This window comes from Pelophylax lessonae (genome assembly GCF_965119305.1).
Source record: "Pelophylax lessonae genome assembly, chromosome: 2".
NCBI lineage: Eukaryota > Metazoa > Chordata > Amphibia > Anura > Ranidae > Pelophylax > Pelophylax lessonae.
In genome coordinates this window covers 688348452-688363183 of record NC_138769.1, presented here as the reverse complement: position 1 = coordinate 688363183, position 14732 = coordinate 688348452, and the positions used below count along the sequence as shown (strand labels likewise).

Here is a 14732-nt window from a genome sequence, read left to right as displayed (position 1 = left end):
CATGCTAGTGTCATATGAAAAGTGAAGAGGTTACTTTCATACCAAAATTCTCGTACGACAGAATTTAACTTCAGAAGTGATGTCATGTGTTGAATTGTTTTGTATGTATTCTTTAGTTTCTGAGCATGCCTAGTCTTGCTCTTACGATTTTTTTTGGACGAAAACTGTACTAATTAAATGAAAATTGGACGTTGTGTTCACATACAATAAAAATTTTATAGCCTGCGCATCCAGTTTTTGTCGTAAGAAAATCCGTAATCGGCTGTCGAAAGCACCATACTAACAATCCGAAAATCGGCAGATCGTTCATCGGACGAAATTTTACTTTTTTTTATTTTTCTAATCGTGTGTACAGGCCTTAAACACCTGGTTTGATTTTATTAAACATAACAAAGAGCACAATATTCCAATACAGGGAAAAAGACAAGGTGCAGAGAAATAAAATAAAACAACGTCTCAGATCAGATGCCCACGTAGAACGCAATGTATACATGTCAGGTACAATAAAAAGAACAAAAGGAACATGAAAAAAAAAAACAATATTAAACAACCCGGGGGGGGGGGGGGGGGGAGGGTAAACAAGTAGGGGGAGCCATGAATACCATATATAAAAATAGAGAAACTGTAATGACACCTCTTAAATAGAATCAGTGACCGGAGAAGTAATAAGGTCAGAATCAAAAATTTTACAAAACTTTTTAGGACAACCTTGAGCCTAATAAGTCATTTTATATAGGGGCAGCACTTGGATAATAAGGGAGATCCAAAATGGAACATGTTGATGATCACATTGGTGAGAGTTTCCCCCCTACTTTCTGCCACCAAAAAGGAGGAGAGCAGTTTTCAAGAGTACAGACGAACACTAACCTTAAAAAACACTGTAGAAGCTCTAACCGTTCCCTATATTACTACTATGTTTGTTGCTGTCTGACCTCATTGGCAAGGTTTTCCATAATTTGCTGTCAATGTGACATCCTGCCTCTGAGGGAAAATGGCAATTTGTGTAGAGTGGATAACAGAACCTCTAGTAAGTGTTATCCCTCTTTGTGACCCTGTTGGAGAGATTTTCTCCCACTTCCTGTCCTAGTGAGAGGTTCCCCTAAAACATCTCCACGACCGGGACACAAGTGGAAAAAAAAAACTAGCTTTTCTTTACACCGTCCAAAACAGAAAACAAAAAAAAATAACTGTGGCTTGAGCTCTTCTTTAAACATAGATTGGCTTAAGTACAGAACACAGGAAGGAAACAATTCTTAAGGCATTTGATATAGCCAAACAAGTCTGTGTGGTTATCAAGTTGGGTGTTTCCCTCTCTCTTACTGTACAGCTGTCTTAATTTCTGTTCAGATGAGGGCCTCATTTATTGGTTAAACACAAAAGTGCAGTGCTTAATATACTATAAGTGCTATATAGAGCAAAAAAAAGTGCTAGTAAAAAAAATAAAGAAAAAAAATGTGTAGCCCCCCCCCCCCCCAGTCTATATCAGACTCTTATTCAGGCATGCAGCCTAGCAGGTCAGGAAAAAGTGGGGGGTGCTTGCTCATCGTGACATCAGAAGGGGGCGGTGCCATTGAGTGACATAACCAGGTGGCACCGCCCCCTTGCCTATACAAGAAATGTCAAAGCTGGTCAAAGCGCGGAGAGGACATTACAGGGCATACAGTGAGAGTCCTCATTTTCATTTTTCTACTTTTCAGGTCAGCAGGGGGCATGATTGATGGATTTACGAAGGACACTATTTTTTCATTTTTTACAAAAGGATTTGTCTCGTGTGGCTATTACTTTTTTGCACTTGTTTAGTGAATAGGTAGGGGTACTATGTACCCAAACCCATTCACATGGGGGGGGGGTTCTGGTGGCCCCCTTGTTGCCCGCATACCCTGACAACCACAACCCAAGGTTGTCAGGAAGAGGCCCTTGTCCCCATCATAGTGCATTGGGATGGGGGGAGCAGAGCCTCCCCTGCCCTAAAGCATCCACCCCTGTATGTTGAGGGCATGTGGCCTGGTGTGGTTCAGGGGGGCGCTCACTCATCCCCTCTTTCCTGACGTGCCAGGTTACATGCCCAGTTAAGGGTCTGGCATGGATTTTGCGGGGGACCCCACACGTTTTTTTTTTTTGTGGGATTCCTCTTAAAATCACTACTAGACCTAATGGGGGGGGCTACACTTTTTTCTCTTTATTTTTTCATTGGCCAGGTGTCGGCTATTTTAACCGCGAGTCATTTTAAATTGGATTTGACTCTGTTTTATACATGCTACAGATGCGCCACTTTACAGACATATTAGGGGAACCCCAGGCACTATATTTAAAGCCATTTTTCATTTTTATTTTTGTATTTTAAACATAAATAAAATCACTGATCCTGGAAAAACAATTTCTTTTTTTTTTATTGATACGTGACCCCCATATCCCTTTTTTGGCCAACTACTTGCATATAAGCCTTCAAAATGGGCACTTTTGACTTCAGTGGGGTTCACCTTTGGGGTTAGAACATTTCCCCTGTTCAGGAGCTGCAGGGGGTGTGTTCGGCCCATCCCTACTGGTGATATATATAGCACAATGTGTAAAGGTGCATCCAAGAAAGGTAGGCTTCCAGATTCCAGTTCTTATAGCTGCTACATGAATTACCCCAGTGAATATAAGGTGGGGGCTTACCAGATAATCATGAGTCTCGTTAAAGAGAAGTCAAAAAGGCATTTGCAGATATAAACTAGCTCCTTTGGACCTCTGGTCTGCTCGCTGCAATCACAGCAAAATGGTGTATATCTCAGGGAATCACAGCATATATTGGGCAGTAGAGGTATATATAACAATGTTACCATGAAATGACAAAATTACTTTCCATAGTGTAGAACAATTTAAAGCCAGAAAAGTTAAATAAAATTACACTTACAATGCATGAAGTTTAGGCTTTCCGAACACTTCCCATTCGGGTCTTTTCCCACAAACAAGATGCCTGTAGCTGGTTGACACATGCACAGTAGGGTGTACTCTGGCTCCAATCTACGTGTTTTGTCATAAATTAAATCATGGGTACTGAAAACACACCACCAATGCCAGCATTAAATACTCATGTATACGGGGAGCATTGTTGCATAACTATAGGTTATTAATTATGGATTAAGGAAAGCGCCTCAAACTCAAAAAGTGTTAACCCCTGCGGGAAGAATTGAGTTCACATGTTGTAAAGACCATATATTGGGCATCCATCCAGCACCCCCTGTGGAAGGCTCAAGAGTGCTGGCAAGATAAATCTGATGGCAGTTACCAGGATAAATATCTTAAGACAGTGCCATCATGCGGATAAAAGACAAATATCCAGGAAGAAAAAATATCCAAGAAACCTGCCAAACCTATCATAAACTAAATACTGTAATAATTACATGATAGCCAAAATATAACAAAACTAAATCATCAAGGCCAACTATAAATTGCATGATGGTAAAAATAAGTACACAAAACAATATCGATAAAAAAAAAAACTGAATATAAAATTTATATTCTTAGTCCCCCTAAACTAAAAGTTTCTTTGTTGTTCTAAAAATCAAATTTCCCATATATACATTTATTCCGGACCCAAGAAGACAGAAAATACAAAAATCATAAAGGATGTTTGTGGCATCTTTGTGTCATATGCCCTTCGGTGGACTATACATAGGATTATATGAACAATCCACATCTGCAAATGACACAGAAAACTAGTCAATCAGGAAAATGGTAGCTGAAATGGGTTTTCTGGTGGTGAGTGGATTTTCCGTCTGGGTCATGGAAGTTAGTAAAGATCAGCAGGGAATAGAACTCCACTCAGGACTAAAAATAATAGTGTCTTCTTAAAGAGGACCAGTCAGGAATTGATATTTGTAAGAATCCAAATCTCTGTTCCTAGATTGGTATAATGATGTGTCTTTTCCTCTCAAGAAGGGTTGTTTGTCCTGGTATTCACTCGTTATTTTTCTTTTCCTTAAAGCAAAAGTGTAAGACCCCGCAGAAGCTGTGCCATCAGTGCTGAAAAATTACTCTCTTTCTAGGCTATTGAGAGAAAGTAAAAGTGTCAAATAAAACAAAAACCCTGAATGTCCTTAATGTAACCCTTACAGTACTTTTGTTGAAGGTTGCATTGTTGTCTGTGATCAGCAATGAGCTAAGTCAGAAGCCTTGTTGGGGGCTTTACAGTCAGACAGTGAGCCCATTTACTCCTCTAAAAAGGCGAGAACATAACTAAATAACAACTAAATAGAAAGCCACACCTGAAAGGCATGGAGGCTTTTTTATGTAAATAAAAGAGTGGAAATTCAAAGTATTGCAAAGGTACATTTTATATCATGATCTCATTAAATTTTTTTGGATTCTTCAGACTGTCATTATATGTGAGGCCAGACTGCCCTAGGGCCTATATCAGGTCTTTGACTGGAAACACCGCTTGAAGTTGGTAAACTGCAGGTCAGAAGGAGGTCAAATGCACCAGTCAATTATCTCTGAATGATCTCAGAATGATCTCAAACTTATGTTAAGCCTCGTACAGACGCACCGATTGTTGGCCGACCGATCGGCCGACTTTTGTCCAGTGTTGTTGTGTTGGTTGAAATGTGCTCTAGACTGCACACAGATTTTTTCGGCCAACAACAACCAACTTCAGAAGTGATGTCACGTGATGGTTTACTTTGCGTGTGTTTTTTCTTCTCTGAGCATGCCCAGTCTTGCTCATCTGATTTTTGTCTGCCGAAATCTGTACTGACTGACAAACAATCGGCCGTTCTGTTGACGGCCAACAAAAATTTTATAGCATGCACACCAGATTTTGTTCGGCCGAAAAGTCGCAGTCGGTTGTCGGAAGCATCATACTAACAAGCCGACAATCGGCCGATCGGACGTTTGCCGAAAATTTACGGCCAACAATCGGTGCGTGTGTACGAGGCTTTATGGACACAAGACAAGAGCCCATTGACACAGGCTTCTAGGCATTTTTCAAAAAATGGTGGGCTCATTTTCAAAGGCCCCACCACCCCATAACAAAATGATTATGTACTATTGTAGGCAGCAAGCTGTCTGCTTTATATAAGGGGCTCTGATTAGTCTATACTGCTTGCTGAGATAGTGGAAAGGGCTGCATGTTAGAGAGTTCTGAGACTCTTTCTAAAACCCCCTGTGCATGTTCTATTATTTCTGCTGCTAGAAGCTATCCTATCTTGCTGCCCTAGGCAAAGGCTCATACATGCCTTAAGGTAATTATTACCTTACTGCTAATGCAATTAATGCCAAGTGTATTTCTTTCTCTGTAGCTTCTGTCTGTGCTTTTTATTGTCAATGTGTTCAATAAAACTGAACTATCTCAATGTATTTTCTGAAATATATAATAGATTACCGCACAGATAGTGCAAGGGAGAGTCCCAACAATTGCAGCAAAAGCTCAAAGTGAAAAACGACTAGGTGACAAAGGGACGGTTTATATTTTTTGTTTGCTATCTCTGTCCCCATTGGAGAAATCTTCCCTTTATTCTTATCACAGTGACACTTCATGAAGTCTTTTCTGAATTTTTAGGTAGAACTGAAGTTTAAACAAATGCTGTAACCTATAAACAGTTTTGTTTCAGTTTGTGCTGGATGGCAGGTGATAAGCAAATTGGATGGACCAATAAACTCAAATGGATGTATTGGTGCCTTTTCTGTTTTCAAAGCTAATCTGTACTTTGCCCATTCAGTGAAAAGTACATCATTCCCTAGATTGCAGTTACCATCCAGGGTTTGCAATTACCTTACACTTGCTATCCTACTGCCTGCTGTCAACCTAAAATAAACAACTACGTCCAGGTATGGCAGAGCATGGCATTCTCTCCTCTCCCTTTCCCAACACTGAGTGCCTTTAGCACTGTATAGGCTCTGACCCAGAATTTTGCAACTATTTTAGGCATGGGAGGTCTCCAGTGGATGAAAAGGGTGTTAGGAGAGCAAGTTAAAGTAGCGGAGAATGACAGCTATCCAATGAACCTGTTAATGTGCCTTGAATAGGAAAACTATAGGTTCGCTTTAAGAATACTGTGAGTCTGATACATTTTCCATCCCTTACCATGAATAGCTATGATATGATGAGAAGGACGAGCTAAACACAGCTTTTTGGTAATATTATTATTCTTATTATCATTAGTATTATTATTATTATTTTTTTTATATGTGTGATGACCCATGGTGTTTATTACAACCACATGACGGGGCTTTGCATTATAATACTAGAACATTTCTCACTAATGATGAAGCTCCTATCACAGGACAAGTCTGTAATTTGATTTCAAACTGTGTAGACCTCTGGCAAAAAGCTGTGTGCCAATCACATAAGCCAGAGGATATTGGGAATTGTGGGAGTTCTGTTGCAATTGTTGTAAGGAAGAGGTTTGTTAAAGTGATTTTAAAACATATTTTTTTAATTAAAATAGTAAACGTGTTATACTTAGCTGCTCTGTACAGTCGTGTTGCACAGAGCAACCATGGGCCTCCTCTTCCCAGGTCCCCCACCGGCGTTCTAGTCTCCTCCTCTTCTCTCAGTGCACCACCATTGGAAGCTGCTTCCTATGAGAATACACCTGCTGTCTCGCTCCCGAGCTGGGCTGTCTGGGTCTATTGGCTCAGTCCTGCCCCCCACTGTCTGCTCACAGGATTTTATTGACAGCAGCAGGAGCCAGTGGCACCCACCATTGCCTCTGTGAGCAGCGCTGGATCAAGATCAGGCTTAGGTAAGTACACAGCGGGTGAGGGGGAGATACAAATATAGGGACACTTTTTACCTTAATGCAGGCAATGCATTAAGGTAAAAAATGTCTAACCTTTAGAACCTTTTTAATTATTTATCAGTCTTGGAGAATCATAATTGGTGTGAATCAAATCGATAGGTACAGTTTAATACCACTGAATGGCAACATGTTTTTTTTTGTAGTATATACAGTATATACTGTATGCCAGGGCTTCCCAAACTTTTTTGGGCCGAGACCCACTTCTGAATACAGTTATTTTTCGGGACCCACTTGCTTGTAATTGAATATTCTAAAGCGCTACAGAATTTGTTGGCGCTATATAAATGCAAATATTAATAATAATAATGCATATTTTAAAGGGAGGGGGATGTTAAATTAAAAATATCAATCAATTTATTTTTGAATACACTTAATATTTAAATAAATATAAGGCTATATGGCACTCACCCTCCTTCCTCTCCCAGCACTCCACAGTGAAATTGAAGCCCCTGTCTGTCCTCTCCAGGGCCCAGTACACCTCACCCAGAGTCTCCATGATGAGGAGCTCTATGCTGGTCTTGGTGTCCTGGCTCTTCTCCTTTAGATCCTCTACTGAGGTCACAGAAGCTTCCATGAACTCCTGACACCGCCAGGCCACCTGGTCCTCCTATGACACCAAGGCTTCTGTCTCTGCCCGCTATAGCTGAGAGAATCCCGCCGCCAGTCTAGTCACCACAGCTGCTGCCAGCAGGACCAAGGAGCTGGCTCTGCACCCCATGAACATATCCTACATAACAGCCCACATACTTACTCACTGATGCAAGTATCCTCCTCGCGGAAAATGCAGACCAGCCTCCGTAAACTGCATGGGCGGGGTCCTGAATCTATCGCAATTTGACTGCTCTGGCTCTCGCTAATTTGCGCGGGCTCACACAGCACAATTTAAGCAGGCCCGCTCTCAGTGATTTCCGGCTCATCCCGACCCATTAAAATGAGCTCGCGACCCACCAGTGGGTCCCGACCCACAGTTTGGGAACTCCTGCTGTATGCTATACAGTTTCCCTAATGGAAACTAAACTGGGTTTTGTTTAGTTTTATTTTACTTATTTTTAGGTTTATAAGCTTACTTATTTTTAGGTTTATAAGCTTACTTATTTTTAGGTTTATAAGTTGATAAACCAATCTACTATGTTGGTTGCAAAAAAAAAACATTAGTTTACAAATAAACATTTAATACTAAGTTCATGCTGGGCTTTCTAATAAATAAAGCCCAGCACTAGAGCACTACACCTGTTGACAGCTATTTAGGATTGAAAACATAGCTAATTCAGTCTTTGCTAACCATAATGAATAAGGTTAGTGCCCCTTCCTTGACTGATTTGTGAGTGTATGTAATCTGAAATCCTGCCATTTAACTCTGTTCACAACATAGTAGCAATTATCTTAATAATGGCTAAAAAACATTTTATAAATTGTGTTATTTATTCCTGAACCTAATAGGTAAAAAATATATTATGCATTCTGTTTAAATTTGATATAATAAAAATAAAGTTTTTTTATTTTTTTGTAGTTTTTTACTTCTACTTGCTGATATTTTTCTAAAACTGCCATTGTACAAAAACACTGTCACCAACACAAAGGTACCTTTTATTTTGTTTTTGCTGCAGCCAAACAACTTAAAAGGTGATTTTTTTTTCCTCCCTCATTCTGTACTTTAAGCTTTCGCTTTTCATCTTTGCCTGCGCCATTGAAATTTTTATGCTTATTTTACTTTTTTGCTTCTAATTAACAGAACAAAGTATTCTCTTTGAAAAATACTGGGCTCTCCCAAGGCTTTCAATTAAAGCTTTTTCTTGAAACACCATTCTTCAAACGATTTTTACAGTCAATTTTTTTTTTTTTTTTTGCATCATTTCCCAGGCAAATCAATTAAAACGTTAATTGGAAGACGCCATGTCTTCCTTAGCGTAAAATTTAAAAAGCTTGTAATCTATCTGCCTTTCCTGGGTACTTCGGTATCTCTACCACCTAAATAAAATGTCAAGGACAGTTATGGGCTGGCATGGAATTTTGGCCGATCTGCATGTATGACAACCTTGAAAATGACATTTCTGAGATTAATTGGAAGGAACAAAAAAAAAGGGAGATGTTGTGATTACTTGTGCTACAGTCAGCTTCTCAAATATGGAGAACAGTTTTATTCAATCAATTTAGCTTCCACATTCCAATTTATTCCAATTTACCTTCCATCATTTAGCAAAACCACTCAATGATCAGGGCTTCCTCACCTAGATCCAGGGACTAAGGCCAATCTGCATAGCCTAAGTAAATTATAGATGGTGGGCATGTTGTCTGTCTGTGTTGTTTGGACAAACCATCATGCCAGCAACCTTGCTAGGATTGCTACTTGTCCAGTTTTCAAGCTAGACAATGTAGAACTTAAGGCTTCACACCTAAAGGTTACTATTCCTTTTTTTTTTTCTTCCAATAAGTTTTTATTAGGTTTTTCAAAAAGAAACAGTACAATCACAACAAATGATAACAAATGTAATTAAACAATGATACTTCCAAAGAAGAATAATCATAATAACTCTGTAAACATCAAACCCAAGTTCACATTTTTAGTGATCATAACAAAAAGACTTTATCTTGGCATAACATTTGACGGGTCAGGTCCCACCTGTCGGACACCCCGGTTGCGTCCGAAGATAGGAAGAGACCCCTGCGGGAATAAGAGTGGGGATTATTACTATAAGACATAATGTTCTGGAAGAGGAAAGCCAGATTTAAATCGACCGGCCAGTAAGTGTTAGCATTCGTCACCTGTTGTAATGGTAATTACAATTTGATAAGACGAGCTAATGCGAACAGTGTTCCATCAAATGGTCTGTGTTTCTGGAGCAAACTAAAAAAAAAAAAAAAAAAAGGCCATAGGGAAGTACAATCATTGCTCTTGAATTCCAGGGTATATAATTGAATTGGGTAGAGTTCTTAATAGGTGCAGCTATGTTACAGAGGTGATAGATACAGACCACTGTTACCTCTTAACTTAACTAAAGATAGTGATAACGGTGCACTTTACTATTTAGTACAGTAGCCGGTCTTTTGGATTATATTAACTAGGGGAGAGGGGGACTATTAATTTTACATGGAGGCTTCCATTGTGGAGCTTCTCTTTTAAAACAGGTTATTTGCATGGCTTGTTTTAGTATATCGAGTCACTGATTTCTCTCTGATATCCTGGTCCGCTCACTTGTTATAGGTTGGTGACTCTGAAAGTATTGAAGTTAAGAGGTCAGCATAACATTCAGGCATTTTTAGACAGAGAACAATGATGCCAGTTCCCCTAACCTCTTGGAAGGTTCATCCTTTCATGACCAGAAGTCATTGATGCACCACTTCCATCACCAAATGTAATAACGTTATAAAATAATAATGATTTATTTGGGCTATATAGTATGGTCATTAGTGATTTAAATCTAAAGCCCCGGGGAGTCACCTCTCAAGCATTCCCTACTTCTGCTACCTATCCTGCCCAAACTGTATAAAAAGAGGAGTATACTTACCTATTGTTGGTCCACTCCAGTCCAATGACATGTTCTGCAGCTCCAGCTCCCCAGTGTCAGTAAGCGGTGGTTGCAGGGGAGAGGAGGGAGCAGTGAAGAATTCCCAGCTGTTGCCAAGAGCTCCCTCCTCTTCCCTGCAGCTGCTGCTCACTGACACAGGGGGTTGCATGACTAGAGTGGACTAAAAATACAGTAGGTAAGTATACACATCTTTTTTAAACAGGATAGGCAGCATAGTAGGTAAAGGGAGGGGGAGGAAACATAGTTGGTGGTAGGCTGGAATTTTACTTTGACCAGTCTGTGTAAGGAATAGGAATATAAATACGAAGATCCTAACAGTGTAAAGCATATTAAAGTGGAACTAAGCCCTTCTATCCTTTTCAGCCAAGGAAGCTACCATTTTAAGTGGGGTACACATTATAAGAAAATTGGATGAACGATCATCCGATTTTCCTCGTTGTTTCACAGCAAATCGGAACCGATGAATGAAAGTTTGTATGAAAATTCTCGTACGACAAAGGCTTTTTAGTTGTCTTTCTTTTCTGATTTTTCTGTTACGAAAATTGCATGGAAACTGTACACATTAAACGAAAATTGTTCATTCTGTTCCCGTATGAGAAAAAGTTTGGAGTTTGTCCCTTCGGGAATTTTCATACGAAAATTCGGAATCGACTGTCGAACGTTGTGTACACACTATACGAAAATTGTACAAAATTTATTTGGACGAAAATGTTCGCCCGATTTTCATATAGTGTGTACGAGCCTTTAGCCTCTGTTTTATCTGCAACTACCATGGTGCTGCACATGTGATCAGTTATGACACCAGCCATTTCATGCTTTGACAGTTTGGTTGCAATGTGACAGTTAGCATTCCCAACATGCCGCGAATTTAACTGTTTTGTGAAGCCATTCAATTGATGGATTTAGTTCTGCTTTATTATAAAAAAAAAACTAATTACATCATTTTTTAAATGGAATATCTGTTTTAGGGGCCCATTCACACCAGTACAGTCTCACTGTAAGACAAGTCAAAATGCCTTGTCTCCTCTGAGCCTGATTCACACCATGGCATTGCAGTGGTGTGAACGGCAATCATTAGAACTGAATGAAATGTTAATAAAGTTTGTTTAAAAAAGTAAACAATGCGACGCACTGGCACTGCAGTTGTCCAGCCGGATCATACCATACCAGCCACTGCTTTGTAACTGTGCGCTGGCGTGAATAGCCCCTAACTCTGCCACTGTAAATCAGAATCAGCAGGGATTAAAAGTTTTTTTTTTTTTTGCTTTTTTAGCAAATGAAATCAAAGCTATTGAAAAATGTTTACAAATTAGGTGTTATAATTTTGAAGTCCCATCTGTTAAAGAAAAAAAAAGTTTTACCCAATTAAGAAATACCTTAAAGCCTAACTCCGCTTTTGTTAAGAAAAAAACATTCCCTTCTGGGTGATCTCTGTACATTGCAGGGATTTTAACAAACTTTGTTGCAGATTCCTACCTTTTCTTATTCTGAAGAAATCCCGGTTTGTTCCTCTGTGCTGAGTGGTTCTAATGGGAGTGGTTTCATAATTATCATGCAGCTGTGGCAGCTGCAGAGCACTAATGAGGAAATCTGCTGGGCCTGCATCCCTTTAGACGTGTTCCTATTGGGAGTGTCTCACCAAAAATTAAATTTTTGTTGCAGGGGATGCCAGAAATCTGACTTGTATCTTAGGCAGACTTCTGGGAAAATCAGTGAGCCAATCACACAAGCAGAAAATGATGTTTCTGGGGTGTGGCTAGTACACATTCTGTGTACAGAACACCTCCAGGTAGCCATATTGCATTGCATTTTCATAGAATTACAACAGCTGCAGATTGAAATGGAAAGGTAACTTTTAATAACATCCAATTACAATGTAAATTGTGTCGCAATTGTATACCCTATATTATTTTTTCTTTATTTGTAGTTTTTTTTTTCCCACGAAAGGGGAGTTACCCTTTAGGGCTGAAATTTTCTAAATACAAGAGGTGTGTATATAGCTACCTGAATCTTGGGCTCACAATTATAAAACAGGCAATGTGACTTTCACCAAGCATTCCCTGCTGGTGAATCAATCACTTTAATTTTGCACACGCATCTGGAAGACTTACCTTCTGTGAAAATTGGGTGGATCTCAGATTTACTGTTTTGTTTTTTTTTAAATATGACCCTTCGTGTCTTTGTATGTTTGTTCCAGATCTGAGAAGTGACAGGGATTTATTTATTTTTTTAATAAAGGGCAGTCACTGGCGCTCTCTCCTTTTGTAGGGTGGCCGGTATTGTATCTGCCCCTCCCTTTTCTAAAGGTAGCCTGAGATGGGATCACCTTTAAACATCAGCATACTGGACATTGTATTCCTTACCAGGAGTGATGATAGGATTTATTTTATGAATGAACAAGTACAGCGATATGTCCCCCCCCCCCTTCACCTGTTCTGCTTCCTCGTAGAGGGCCAATGCTGTAAGTACTGTTGCTTGATGTGAGATCAGCGCCTTGGAATGGAATAATCTTTATAAATCTTTAATCCAAGGTTGTTTGTGGCTTATAGACGGGTGAAGATTTATTTATTTTGCTTAGGCAGCTGATGTGATTTCCCTCCAAGACACAAAAATAATGAAGTTTGGCAGCATTTTAATGTTGTATTTTGGGAAAGTTGAAGCCAGTAGCATTGAGGCAGATAGACATGTTTTATTTTCAAAAGAAAAATGGCATAAAAAAAGTGACATCAGAGGGCCACTAACTGTAAATTGAAGGTTAGTTTATGTAAAGAGGTTTATTTTAAGAACGCTAGTTAATAAAAATGTAACAGTTTCCGGAACTGAAGGTGACATAAGGTGCAGGGGAAGAATATTTTCTAGGACAACTGACTTTCTGCCATATTAATGTTGGCCCTAGCTTCAAAAAGTGAAGATTTTCTTTCATAATATTTCTAGTAAAAAGGTTGGATACAAAAAAGAACAGTTAACAGACATCCATACTGGTAGATATCATAAGACCAGGTCATCTGTGCCACAATCAAATAGGCCCATTATATTCCATAATAAAAAAAAAAAATAACAAAATTAGGGTGCCACTGTGACGGTGGCGGGTATAAGACCCCTGGCCTTCTCATCCACCTCGTGACCAAAGACCAAGCAATCTCACACCCTGCCGTCACTTACGTAACAATGCCACTCTCAGCTGCACCCAGCACACAGATTGTCCAGCTTGCGGAACCACAATCTAGATGCCAGCAGACTGAGAGCGATTGTCCCCGGGTTAATTAAACGATTAACCCTTTCTCTGCCACCACCTCTACGTTATACTGAGCCTAGAGGATGCTCTTGATTTTACAAATATCAATTTTGACTTTAGAATAACCGTCTGTAACACACACAGTCACCTCAGACCAGAATGTTTCAGATAGGTTAGCCTAAACAGTACAAATATCAATTATGACTTTAGAATAGCCGTCTGTAACACACAGAAGCGCGCTTCAGGAGGCAGGTTCGTTTGGGTCAAGTTGCGTTTAAGAGCTTAGAGACAAAGTTAACACTTTTCAAAATAAGGTTTAATTATAAGAAAGGTTAAAACTGGTACGAATAAAAATATTTACAGAAAAATGGGTTACAAAGAAACAGAGACACAATACAACAATTCAGAAATAGGAGAATAAAGAATGAAAATACTTGCATTAAAACGGTCCTGGTATTACCTTAGTTTCAGAAGCTGAACAGGTATTATTGGTTCCCCTTGGGCGATGTTATGGCTTCCATGTTAGAATGAGAACTGAGCTCTCTATCAGTCCCTGTCCTTTTCTCTGACCCTCCAGGGGGTGTCACCAGAAGTACTTAGCCAATAGGCTCTGAGTCTTATAAACTGCTAAGGGACCTCCCTGTTTGACAGATTAATAAAAGCACTCATATCTGGAGTATGAAACGGTTAGACACTTGAAACCGATATTGTATGGTCCGGTTTGGAATGTCCTATCTTTAGACACTAAACATGGGTTATTTTGGAATAACCTCTGACCTGTACGGCATTGGATCGCTAGCTTGTCTTTCCTGGGCATGAAGGTGTCCGTGTTGGGTCTTAATTTGATTGGTATTTTATGGGGCACCCAAATATCTACTTTTTGTTAATATGTTATGTTCGGGTAAAAAGATATGAAGTTTTGTGGTCAACTGTGTCATTTTCCGAATGACCTAGGAGCCATATGCTGGGTTCAGATTACCAATTCACTCTAGAGCATGAGGAGCCGGAAGGTCTGCTTGGTCAATCTGCTTGTGTATAGTAAAGGTGTGAAAAATGTCAGCTGTCCAGGAACCTGGCATTCAGTGACCCAGGGGGTCATTACACTGCCAAAAGGCTGGAGGATGAGGCTGATAAGAATGACCATTTCCAACACTGTCAACTACGCTCGCTCCACAAGATGGATGC

General features: G+C 39.7%; 1 protein-coding gene across 4 annotated transcripts in view; it reads left to right on the top strand.

Moving 5' to 3' along the window:
- The window catches only part of FAT3 (FAT atypical cadherin 3), a 1063130-nt gene that overhangs the window by 807238 nt on the left and 241160 nt on the right, over positions 1 to 14732 (top strand). The gene's annotated exons all lie outside the window — the stretch shown is intronic.